We start from the raw sequence: 13,309 nt of genomic DNA, 5'->3' as shown, positions 1-13,309 counted from the left end.
ATTACTTCCTAGCAAAATTCCTCTCTTCTCCAGCTTGATATTCATATGTCCTCCTTCATCTAAAAAACAAACGTTTGAACACTACCCTTATGACTTACAGAACCAACACTTGTTTTTTTTGTTTGTTTGTTTGTTTTGTTTGTTTATTTCAAGACAAACAAATGGTGTTTGTTCAAGAAACAAACACCATTCTTCTTCAGTGCCACGTCAACAGCAAATCTTTTAAGATGTCCTTTAGGTTCTTGTGAAAGTTTTGTTTGTCTGTTTGTTTTAATCTCAATTCAAAAAGGTGGCTGACTTACTATGTGATAAGATCACCCATCCTTTTTATGAAAATTTTCTGATAAAAACCAGCCACCGCTAGTGGTTGAGCCTATGGCCTGGGTCCCACAAACTTCATCAGACTCTGTGCAACTGTGGATCCAGAATGAACATAAAGCTTTGAAGCAGAGGGTCTTTATGCTTCAGGGCTCGTGCGCAGGCCTCTCGAACCTGAAGGTAGCCCGGTCATCAGAAAGTTCTGCATGTATTTTATAAAAAGGAACAGAACGTGGGTAGCAAATCTAGTACTCCCACTGCCCACCCCCTGCCCTGTCCTAGTAATGATCCCAGAACAAAAAGTCTCAGGCACATGTGCCCTGGAACGTTTTCAATTTATACTTCTAGATTTGAAACAGAATGAAGGGGAGGAAAATAGATGGGTTTCTGCCTAAAGTCCCACACACTTGAGATCTCCTAGTCATGGCCTTCCAGTCTCTAGGGGCCCTAGTCTTTAAGGCACCCACCCATCACACTGTTTTTGGAGCCTGCAGATTCACCTGAAGTTGAGAGGTGAGGTCTTGCTAAAGGATCAGATTTCCAGGAATCCACCTATCCAGAGCACCCGGAATCCGCTCAGCTGAATGCTGAAGCCAAGTGGCTGCCGCCAGAAGTCTGGGGGTTTGGTTTCTTGGTGTTGGACTTTGCCTCTCAGATGTCACTACTGCTGCTAGCCTGGTAGTTTCCTGAAAAACACAGTATGTGCTGGACATTTGGGAATGTTATCCCACAGGCCTCCTCCTAGGTAGGTTCTATGTGGTGGATAACAAGACGCCAACGACCCAAAGCTCTCTCGGCGAGAAGGCTGGGTTCAGAGGAGGGTATCTTTTCCTCCAGGACATGGTGAGCACAGTGCCAGTTACCATTTAGAGGAAAGCTTCCAATCACATGTGAGGACCGAGGATGCTGAGAAAGAGTCACAGACTAGTAGGCCTCTTGGTGAGGCTAACAAAAGATTTTCTCCTTTTCTTCGCATTTCCTTATCTATGTTTCTTCCTCCAGGCCAATTAGCTATCTTCTGGGGTCTTTGCAAGGTGACGTGACATTGGTCTATAATGTACCATGAGAGCTGAGCTCTGAGAACATGCACTTCATCCTCCTTATTCACTGATCCTGGATTTGTGTTTTTTCCCTATTTGCTAAACTTTATTTGCAACCCTGAACCCAATACTCCTGGTGCTGTAGCAGAATTCGTGGACATGCACAGAGCAGCACAAATCTGATTCATCCAATGTGCATGTTCCCACTTGATGTGGAACAAGGCAATGCTCTGCCTTCTTTCAACTCTTATTGCACACAAGGGTCCTTTTGGCGGTCTAGGGTAGTGCCAAGATTTTTTACATTTTTGTGCTTTTTGTTGGTGATTTCATGGCTTAAATTGACCTCTAAGCCTGATGTTGAAGTTGGCTAGTGTCCTGGCACAAGAAGTGTTTGCAAACCAGTGCTTGCAGTGACTTGATAGAACATAATTACTGGGAATAATGAAAATCATTTGTATTTGATTGGGATATGAGTTGTAGTGGCTGAGATTTGTTTTTTAAATTTTATGAGTATCAGTGGGGTTGGTGATGTAAAAATGCTATATGGCCTAAGTGCATTTTGGGAAAATAGAATGCATAAGGGATACCACTGGATGAAATAAATTGTGTGTATGTGTATGTGTGTGTGTGTGTGTGGGGGGGGTATCAGATAGGAAAGAACCAAATGCATACTATAGGAATCCAGGGCTCCCTGGCTAAGTATCAGGATAAAAAAAAAGTAAGTAAAAAATGATTTGGATTTTTGGTCTTTAATTCAGGGTAAATTGACCTGAAGGTCAATTTCTTCTTGAGATCGTAATAATGGAAACCAGTATAAATTGGGAACTTTTTTGGTTGTTGGAGTTAGGATATTGTTGTATTATCATTCTGACTTACTGAGTATTTCTTCTGATCTATATGGATCTTGTATTTGGCCTAACATAAGGCTAGAAGGAGATTAAGTTACGCCATGAGTTTTTGTCCTCGGTTGAGAAATGTATTTGATGTATTGTGCCGACCCCTATCCTATTTGAGTGCCCAAACCGATCTTCTTTCTCCTAAGAACAGAGTGTACTGGAACAGTCTCAAAACAGGAAGCAACACTTCCCTGATCAACCACATATCTCTTCTTCCCAAGAAGATATCAAAAGTGTAAGTCACGTGCTTGCTTGCTAAGTCTGAGGAGTTAAGAGAAACTCATAACCAGGGAAGGTTGGAAATTCTCTATCCTCCCTTCTTCATGTTCCCCTTAAGGGGCTTCTGTTACTGATGAGACTGGAGTCTGACTTTCACGCAGCCCCTTACTGAGAGGATGGACCTGTGGCCCTGAAATTCTATCAGGTGGGATTACTCTTTATCTCCCATCTGTTCCCTCCTTCTTATCCTTAATTCTTTCCATCTTTTTAGATAGCAGACACAGGCTTTCCTTGCTCACAGAGTCAGGAGGGTAAATCAGAGTCTTATGGTTCCAAGACTTGTGTTAAGGAAGGAGGTAAGAGGTTCTATTTTTTTTTCTCTAATCCAGATTTACTGTTAAGGATGGGTATATATCGTGGTCCATAGCAGATGTCTTGTATGTATTCATCAATGACTAGAACCCAGAGAGGATTAGTATCCTGGAAACCTCATCAAGAAGGAGCATAGGGTTGAGTCCGAACTGTGATGTCAGGCAATGACTCCAAAGGTGGTCTGAGGGAGTTCCTGGGTGGCTCAGTTGGTTAAGCATCAGACTCTTGGTTTTGGCTCTGGTCATGATCTGGGGGGCATGAGACCGAGCCTCAAGTTGGGCTCCACACTCAGTGGGGAGTCTGCTTGAGATTCTCTCTCTCCCTCTGCCCTTCCCCCCTGCTCATGTGTATACACACACACACACACTCTCTCAAATAAATAAGCACATCTTAAAAACAAAAATCCAAAAATGGTCTGAGGAGTCTAATATCACTGGTCAAAGGTGTAGAGGGCATTCAAGTTCAATCTGTATGTGATTTAATTCACAAAGAATCTGACCAGCAGAAGAGGTGGATCAGTTTCAGAACTCGTACTGCTGCTTTGTTTTCTCCAAGTGGGCATCTGGTTTAGTGATTCATAGACATCTGACAACTAAGAAACAACATAGAAGAAGGGGCTCGACAACAAAGTGAGGCTCAGACTCCTTGGCCATTGGTGCAGTTGAGGATACATCTGAAGAGGAGATCTGAGGAGGTGAGGTTTCCCTCCATCCTGCCGGTGCAGTGAGGGGTGTGATCCTGCAGGAGTTCAAACTCACATGTGCAAAGATGTGCAAAGAGCTGCTCCCCTTGGCAGACTCACTGTACACAGGGACAGAGGAGATTTTCAGATCCTCCTTGTTAGGGAAGAGAAATAGAAAAAACAATAGTAATTGAATTAAAAATGGCCAGAGGAGCAGAACAGATTTTTTTTTCCTAAAGAAGACATATGAATGGCCAATAGTACATGAAAACATGCTCAATATCACTAATCATCAAGGAAATGCAAATCAAAACCACCTCACACCTGGAAGAGTAACTATTATTAAAGAGACAAGAGAGAACAAGTGTTGCTGAGGATGTGGAGAAGAGGGAGCCCTCAAGCACTGTTGGTGGGAGTGTAAATTGGTGCATCCACTGTGGAAAATAGTATGGAGCTTCTTCAAAAAGTTAAAAATGGAATAACCATATGATCCCACAATCCCACATCTGGGTAGATATTTAAAGGAAATGAAATCACTACCTTTAAAAGATTCCTGCACCCTCATCTTCATTGCAGCATTATTTACAATAGCCAAGGTGTGGAAACAACCTAAGCATCCATGTATCTGGATGAACAGATAAAAAAAATATGTGGTATATGTATCACACATACAGCCACAGAAAGAAGGTGATGCTGCCATTTGTAACAACATGGTTGGACCTTGAGGCATTTTGCTTAGTGAAACAAGTCAAACAGAGAAAAATAAATACTGTACGATATCATTCGTATGTAGAATCTAAAAATGTTGAATTCATAGAAATGGATTAGAATGGTAGTTTCCAGAGCCTGAGGGAAATGAGGAGACATTGGTCAGAGTACAAACTTCCAGATATAAAATTAAGAAATTCTGGGGGTCTAATAATATACCACATGGTGACTATAGTTAAAAATACCACATTGTAGGGGCTCAATCCACTGAGTGTCCAACTCTTGGTTTCGGCTCAGGTCATGATCTCAGGGTTGTGGGATCAAGCCCCACACTGGGCTCTGTGCTCAATGTTGAGTCTGCTGGAGATTCTTTCTCCTTCTGCCCCTCCCTCTTCTCATTCTCTCTCTCTCTTTCTCATATATATATATATATATATATATATATATAACCTTTTATATATATATATATAACCTATATATATATATATATAACCTTTTTAAAAATACTGTAGTGTATAATTGAAAGTGGGCAAGAAAGTAAATTTCAATTGTTCTCACTATATACACACAAAAGAAGAAGGTAATTATGTGAGGTGATGGATGTGCTCTTGTAGTAACCTTGTGGTAATCACTGAGCAGTAGATATGTGTACAAATCAGCATGTTGTACACCCTAAATGTACATAATATTACATGTTAATTATATCTCAGTAAGCCTGGAAAAAATCTTCTAGAACATTCTGGAAGCCTCTTGTTCACTACTATCCATAAGCTATCCCTTTGTTCCTGTCATGTCTGGCTATGGCTGCTTTTTACATACATTTCAGCCCTTTTCAATCAAAGGGAATGCAATTCTGAAGGTGTCTCTTTGCTTTCTTACCTAAGCATCTGCCTCTACTGTGTCATCCTCACCCTTTGGTTTCAGTCTGATTCTACTCACCATCAGCACTTAACTGAGACAATCTGTGCAAGTCATTGGATACATGTGACTGTTTTGAAGTGGTGCATTTAAATGAAGCTTGGGAGCAGGATGCCCGGGATCATGTCCCAGCTCTAGTTTTTACTAGCCTGCTAGAGATTCTTTCCTTTTTCTTTCTGTGACTTTGGGGAAATTCTTTAACTTCTGTTTCAGATTCCTCATCCTATGAAGTGCCTGTAGTGCCTACCTCCTAGGGCTGCTTTGAAAAGAAATGTATAATAGCTATAAAGTGCTCAGCAAAGTGTCTGCCCCATAGCAACTGCTCCTATGTGTAGCTCTTATTAGTATGTTTAAGCAGAACAGGTAACTCTTCTTGACATCTTCTCATCAGAGGAAAACAACTGATGAATGGTTCTATCTTCAGTAAATGACAAAGGTTTTTTTTTTGAAAAAGCATGCTTGTTTTTTGCACAACTATTTTGGGCATCTACTATGTGCCAGACAATATGTGCTTGACATAGTCTTCATATAATACTTTGGAAAATCTGTTGAAAGTTTCCATAGGTAAATTATTCCAATAACTCCAATGGCTGGTGGGTCAAACCAAGAGGTCAATATATGGTTTCATTAATAGCACATGTTTTTTTTCCCCCCAAAGTAGCCATTGCTTCACTGGCAATGGCAGTTGAGTTAATCCTTATACAATGAGCAAATGCACAGTAGGACCATTCACCTTAATTTTAAATCTTTAAAAATTTATGTGGAATGTTTTTATAGCCAAATTTGAGTCTATAATATCACCATGCAGTAGCGTCCGTGTTGCATTCACAATGATACTGCAAATATGACAATCACCAGAAACAACTTTCTCAGAATTGTCTAATGGTGGTACATCCTGGTCTTGCCCATTTTGTGCATGAACATGATCACCTCTGAAAGTGTTAGGAGCTATATAAAGCTATATAGAGAAAACAAGGTTGTGTTTTCCCAAGGTGGGCCTTCTTTTGACAGATGCTACATCTCCATATTGTTTAATGCACAGGCAAAGTGGCAGGGCTATGTGTCACAACCTGAGGAGGTGTTGGTGGATCTTAATTGATCCATACATTAAAATGTTCTGGGTCAGGCATTCCTTTTGAGAGCTCTTTGTAACAAATAGGTCTCTAAGAGATAACTACCTACATGAAACTAATAATGTAAAAGATGCAAAGGAGCAAAAGTTGGACCATATCACCTTCTAACATACATTATTAGTAAGTCATATTTTGTAGAAATTTTGGAATTTGTATGGAATATCCTAATGATTTCACTGAGATTAAATTATAGGCCTACTTACATTTCATCCAATGTTCTTACCAAGATTCGACCTGCAATTAGGGCTGCTAATTCTATCCTGTAACAAAGAGCAAAACAAATGACAAAATAGCAAATAGCACCAATCAACCTCTGAATTCCTGCAAGAATCCGGATGGAGATTCAGAATTCTTCTTAACACAGCAGTCTAGGGAACCACCAAAGGATCAGATTTGATAACAAGTTGGAATCTATTAGTCATTCTTAATTTTCTAGAGTCTTCCCCTTTCTATTTTAATCAGCCTATCACATTGCAGGATAGTAACACATCAAGAAGATGACTTCGGGGAACTATTATCAGGGAGCCTGATGTGTGGGTCCTAGATCCACACAGGTGTATCCTTGGATCTGGGTTATTGCTGTGAAAATGGAGATTCATGCTATCCAGGTGAATGCAGGAGACTGCCTTGGAAGCGTGTGCCCATGAGAAGCAAAAAGGCAGAGATAAGTGCAGGAAGCCAGAAGATAGCAAAAAAGCAGAAGGTGACGTCAGAATTTGAGATATAGGGAACTAGAAATAGAGAAGAGCCGGTGGCAAGAAGAGTATATAGGACAAATTTAATTTAACTTTGGGTATGGGACATTGTTTGCTTCAGCAACAAGCTCATCTGCATTTGGCCTTGGAAACAGCCAGAAATCCTTGGGCACAGGAAGAAACACCTGGGATGGAGATGTGCATGTAGGCCGCCATCCTACGGGCAGGTGTGCAATCTCGAGGTAAGCGAGGCTGTGAGGGAGACAGAGGGCCCAGACTGAGTCAGGAGGATGCCCGCAGGTGGGTGGTGGGTGGAGGAAGACCGTTAAATTAAGCACAGAAGAGGGTTTTCTGAGAGGTATATGTTTGCTGAGAAACATAAAATGTAAACAAAGAGGTGCCTCTCTTTAGTAAGAGAAATTATAGAGGCAGAGTGATTAAAAGTGCCAGTAGTGGCACTCACTCACTGGCTTTGAACACACTGAGGTCATCGGTGACCGCAGAATGAAAGTCTCGGGTCTCTTTCCACCTCCATTTCAGACAGGCTTTTTCCCACAATGCACCCATGACTCTATGGAAAAAAAGATCTCATGATCGACAATAATCACCTCCCTGCACTAGATCCTCAGACCTCTTCTCATCTAGTCTGTCATCAGCATCTGACACTGTTGACCACTCACCTTTCCTAACTCCTCTCTTTTCTGCGATTTTGCTGTGCAAGCTACTCTTTGTTTTCTATTAACTCCGGAACTGCTCTCCTGTCTCCTCTTCACGCTGCTAACGCTAAAGTTGCTCAAAGATTTATGCTTGTCGCTCTTTCCTTTTCACTGGATAGTCCCTCTCTGATCCCACCTGCATCTATGATTTCAGTGACCACTGAAATGGTAACAACTCGCATAGCCAGTCCCAGTATCTCTGTTGAGTCCATGCATTTAGCTGCTTACTTGACTTTCATATGAATGTCTCAAAGTCCCTCCCAACCCAGCATTTCCAAAACCAGATTCAAGTTCTCTACCCCACAAACCAGATTATGGATGTCCCAGTCCTTTTCCTGTGTTCCACAGCTTAGTAAGTGGCACCACCATCTGTTCTGCTGCACAATCTAGAAGCCTCTACTTTTTCTTCATATCCATTCAATCACCAGGTTCTGCTAATGTAACCTCTTTAGTACTTTTCTCTACCTCAGCTACCACCACATCAGTTTAAGCTACCCTCATCTGCCACTATCTCTACTGAAATGGTGTTATTTTTGATTTCACTATTTTAAACATTTCCTCTACCTGAAGCTCTTCGATATATCTCCTATTGACAAGTGAAGTCTATGTTCTGTGCCGTTGAAATTGGCTGCACTAGGGACTGCCCTGACCAATAAAGTCTCATTAAAATAGCACTGTGTTACATCAGAGTCGAGTCCTAAAAGGCAGTGCAACTTTATCTTGCTTGCTAGAATGCTCATGTTAGAGCCGTGAGATGCTCAGATCCCCATGCTTTTAGGAAATCAAGCCATATGTAGGCATTTTGGTTGGCAGTTCTAATTTCTGTGCTATCTCAGCTAAAGCCTAGACAAGTGAGCAATCAAGTCATTTAGATGGTTCTAGACCCTGGCCATCAATTCACTCCCAGTTTTCAGTCTTTCCAGCAAAAATCCTAGGCCACATAGAATAGTGGCAAGTCATGCCTGTCCTTCCTTTGCCTTCTACCCTCTCCACCTTCCACCTCACCCCTATCTGTCCAAGTTGTAGAAGCACTAAGTCAATCAGCATAATAAAAAGATTGTTCTAAGGCATGAAAGGGACAACATAGGGAATATAGTCAATGGCATCATAATCACATTATTGGTAAGAGATGTCGGGAGTGTAGCCTCATGTACAGACTTATCAAATCACCATGTTGTTCACCTAAAACTAATGTTATGTGTCAATTATATTTTGATTAAAAAAAGCTGAGAAATTTGGGGGTACTTTGTTGAGCAGCAATAGTAACTGAAACACTGAGATATCCCATCTGTGCCTGCACTTTGCTACTTTGCTCTTGGCATTGCAGAACCACACTGGTCTCCTTACTTAAAACTGCTGTGTCTCACTGCTCTTAGGCTAAAGATGGAAATTCTTCTTTGGCTTTTAAGATTTATTTATTTATTTTAGAGAAAGAGAGGAGCAAGAGTGTGTGAACCAGTGATGGGGAGGGAGAGGGAGGGAGAGAGTCTGCAGGTAGTCTCCCTGCTAAGCACAACGCCTGATGTGGGGCTCGATCCCAGGACTCTGAGATCATGACCTGAACCAGAATCAGGAGTCACCTGGTTCACTGGTGGAATCACCTGGCCACTCCTAAAGATGGAAACTCTTAATGTGACCTCAAGGACGGAACCCGGCATCTCCACCCTCATCTTGTGGCGCACACACAGCCTCTGTCTTCTGTTTTCGGTTCTCTATGTTCCCCACCCTCCTTCCTGCCATGGTGCCTCTGTTCAGTTTCCTTTGCCTGCTCTATTCTTCCTCCCTCTCTTCACCAGAAAAGGGCAATTCATGCTGTCTGTCACATAGCAGTCATGCTTCCTCAAGGAGACCTCCCTTGGCTGCACAACTCTAGGTCACATTTCCTCATTGCATGCTTTCACTGATCCCACGCACCTCTCGGCAGGACAGTTACCACTGTCAGAGAGTTTGTACTTTCTTTGGAAGGCAGTAGGAAGCCACTGAATGATTTTAAGCAATTGGCAATGAGATGTAAAATATATTTAAGTGAAGCATGGATACATTTTTCATATTTTGTTGTGGTTGTTTGTTTTTGTTTTTGGTAAATATTTCATTGGTGTCTGTTTCTTGCATTAGACTGTCAGCTTGACTGGGGCAGAGACCATGTCTGTTTTTGCTTGCAGTGGTATTCTTGCTGCTTTGTATGGATCTTTGGTCTTTAATTTATATAGCACTGAGTAGATGCTTGCAAAATGAATGAATAAACCTTGGGGGTTTAGTTACAAGGTCAATGTTTTTAACCATTATGGTTTATGGCACAGCTTTAAGTTATGGGAAGAGTAAAGAGATGAAGTAGTTATAAGTCTGTTCTTCAGGAAGTTACAGTTTACTTGGGGAGAGATGCATTACAAGGATATGTACATCAACACCTCTGATGGTTGAGCTTTTATTATAAGACAGACACTATGCTGGTTACTTTATATAAATCCTGGTATTTATTCTTCACCACTCCTATGGGGTACATATGGTTCTTATCCTTATTTTACAGATCAGAGAACCAAAGCTCAGGCAGGATTTGAACCAAAGGCTCTGATCCTAAAAACTAGGTTGAAAGTATGAGATTTTTCTTGGTAGAAAATATTTTAAGAACAGAGGTGGGAAATAAAGTAAATTGAATCAGATTTTCAGGCTAAGGCATTTTGAGTTTATTCTGTAAATAGTGGTGATCTACCAAAAGATGTGCAGGAGACTGCTGTAATCAAAATTGGTTTTTCAGTATCATGACAGAGTGGTGTTGGACTAGCTTTCTTACCACAAATAATTAGAGAACTAGACAATACCTATGAAAAAAAATCATCCAAACTTTGGACAGCAGGCACTGTATAACTTTAAAGAAGGAAAGCTATTTAGGGAATTCTCTTATTATCTGAGATTTCTGCTTGCAGGCACTTTCTGAACTATGGTGCAAGGTAGAGAACACAAGCATTACTGTGGTCATACTTAGTGATCTGAGTTTGGAGATGTCTAGATGGGAAAAGAATACAAAAGGAAAGGAAACTATATAGAGAAGCATCAGGAATCTGCAAGGGAGTCCTTTGGGGATTTGGCTAAATACTAAGCTACATAAATACAGAACGAGCAAAGAACATCTACTAGGAAGCTATGAGCTAAAAATGAGGTCCAAATCTCTCTAAGAGGTAGGAGATATTTTACTCCTACTTGGAGATACTTTATTGTATCTCCAAGTCAAAGTGGAGAGATCTTGTTGAAACTCTGAGAAGTAGGTAGAGCTAATCCACCAAGAGTAAAGGCTATGCTAGACAACCCCCATCCCCCAAGTAAAGCTTTATAATCAAGCAGATCCACAAGTAAATTACTTCTTCCTAGAATGAGATTCACATTGTTTGAAATAATCTAAGGAAAATAATAAAATACAGACACACAACAGCATAGCATCCCAAATATCCAACATACAATAAAAAAATTACAAGACATGCAGAAAAGCAGGAAAATGTGACCCCCAGATCAAGAGAAATAGAAACAGATATGAGAGAGATGATTGAATTAGATGACAAAGGGCTTTTAAATAGCTATTTTAATTCCTTTCAAAACTTTAAAGAAAATAGGACCACAGTAAAGGACCAAATAGGACATCTAAATAAGGAAATGGCAATAAAAAAGAAAAAAATGGAAATCCTATAACTAAAAAACATACAATATCTGCATTGGCAAAGTCTCTCGGTAGGCTTAACAATAGATTTAACTGTGCAGAAGAAAAAAATAAAGGGACTTGAAAACAGGGTAATAGAAACAGACTATAGCATAGAAAGAGGGAGAAAAGGTGGAAAAAAGAAAGAAAAGAGATTCAGAGACTTGTAGGATAAGAGTCTTAGAAGGAAGAAATAAATTTGTATACAAAAAATATTTAATGAAATAATCATGAGAAAATTTCAAAATTTGATGAAAAAAATAAATACACAATTCTAAGAAGCTCAACGACCACAAATAGAATAAATACAAAGCAATGGCATGCATAATCAAATTGTTGAAAACCAGCAATAAATAGGTCAAATATTTTCGACCTGAAAGCCAGGTCAAAAATAATGAAACAACATCTGTAAAATGCTGACAGAAAAAAAAAAACCCCAGTTAACCTAGAGTTTTATATTCATGGATACCTTTTATACAGGAAAGTGAAATAAAAAAATTTGTATGCAAAGCAAAGCTGAGAAAATGTATTACCAGCAGACTTCCATGAAAAAGGCAAGTTAAAGGCAGTTCTTCAGGGTAAATAAATGTGATGCCAGGTAGAAACAAACTTAATGAAGGAATGAGGAGTGTAGAAAAATGGTAATTATGTGGGGAAATACAAAATAATTTCTTTGTTTGATAGTGGGTTTAAGACATAATTTACTGGTTAAAGTAAAAAATGACTAACCATGTATTTAAGGCTTTAATTCATGTACAAGTAATATGTATCACAGCAATAGCCTAAAGGAAGAGAAAATATATTGCTTTAATGTTCTTTCATTTTATTGATATGGTATAAACTACTGGAAGGTAGACTATGAAAAGTTAAAAGGCATATTGTAAACCCTAGAAACCAGTAGCAACAATAAAAATAAAACAAAGACTTTGAGGTAAGGAGCCAAAAGGGAAAAAGATGCAGTATTGGGACACCTGGGTAGCTCAGTGGTTGAGCATCTGCCTTCAGCTCAGATTGTGATCCTGGGGTCTTAGGATTGAATCCTGCATTGGGCTTCTCACAGGGAGCCTGCTTCTCCCTCTGCCTGTGTCTCTGCCTTTCTCTGTGTGTCTCTCATGAATAAATAAATAACATCTTTAAAAAATGCAACATTAAAATAATCCAAAAGATGCCAGAAAATGATGGATTAAGAGTAATAAATAAATAGCAAACAAGTAGCAAGATGGTAGACACAAAACCAATATTAGTATTTACATTAAAATATTTAATTCTCTAAAGACAGAAATTGTTAGACTGGGTAATAAATAATAAATAATACCAATACCAATAATATCAATTTCTGGTGTCATTCAGATAATATTTGGCTACTTACCAAGTAAGTCAAATCATGGTGGCACTTATCATCTTGTACAGTGCTTCTCTTGAATAAGAAAATCTCTGTGCTAATAATGCTTTTGATTTCTTCTACTGCAAATAGGAACTTGCAAATTCAAAACCAATCTTGTGTAATTCAATTCTGCAAATATTTGAAAAAAATTAGAAATGTCTATAATTCCATGTAGCTATCACATCTGTTTTGAAATAATGTTTCAGAGTAATGAGAATATATAAAACAAAGCATTTGGCTATAGAAACATTGGGAAAACAAACAAATTTAAGAGATGTAAATTATAGATCTTTATCTGATAAAGGTAATCATTTTGAGTACAACCTGAATAAACATTCTTAGTTGACTCAATAATGTGGAGCTAGTTTCTGGAAAAAGAAAAGCTTATGGTAATGGGAGGAAACTAATGGGAATTCAGTTCACTGTGTGCATGAAGCAAATACAACATCGACTTGTGAGAGTCTAAGATATTCTTAACATTACCAATGAGTGGGATCCAGATCTACTCAAGATAAAGTAAATTATACTACAGAATCATAG

The 13,309-nt window shown here is 39.5% G+C and overlaps 1 long non-coding RNA gene across 1 annotated transcript; it reads right to left on the bottom strand.

The window, feature by feature from the left end:
- Nucleotides 1-2,807: 2,807 nt before the first annotated feature.
- LOC112675508 (uncharacterized) lies at nt 2,808-12,893 on the bottom strand. The gene is made up of 3 exons (XR_004803230.2): nt 12,755-12,893; nt 6,490-6,546; nt 2,808-3,681 (listed from the first exon to the last, which is right to left on the bottom strand). It is a non-coding gene; the product is annotated as an uncharacterized LOC112675508 (long non-coding RNA).
- Between the last annotated feature and the right edge of the window lie 416 nt (nt 12,894-13,309).

Source organism: Canis lupus, chromosome 10, assembly GCF_003254725.2.
Source record: "Canis lupus dingo isolate Sandy chromosome 10, ASM325472v2, whole genome shotgun sequence".
Classification (NCBI taxonomy): Eukaryota; Metazoa; Chordata; class Mammalia; order Carnivora; family Canidae; genus Canis; species Canis lupus.
The sequence above is the reverse complement of the archived record's forward strand: the minus strand, read 5'-3'. Positions and strand labels throughout refer to the sequence as shown.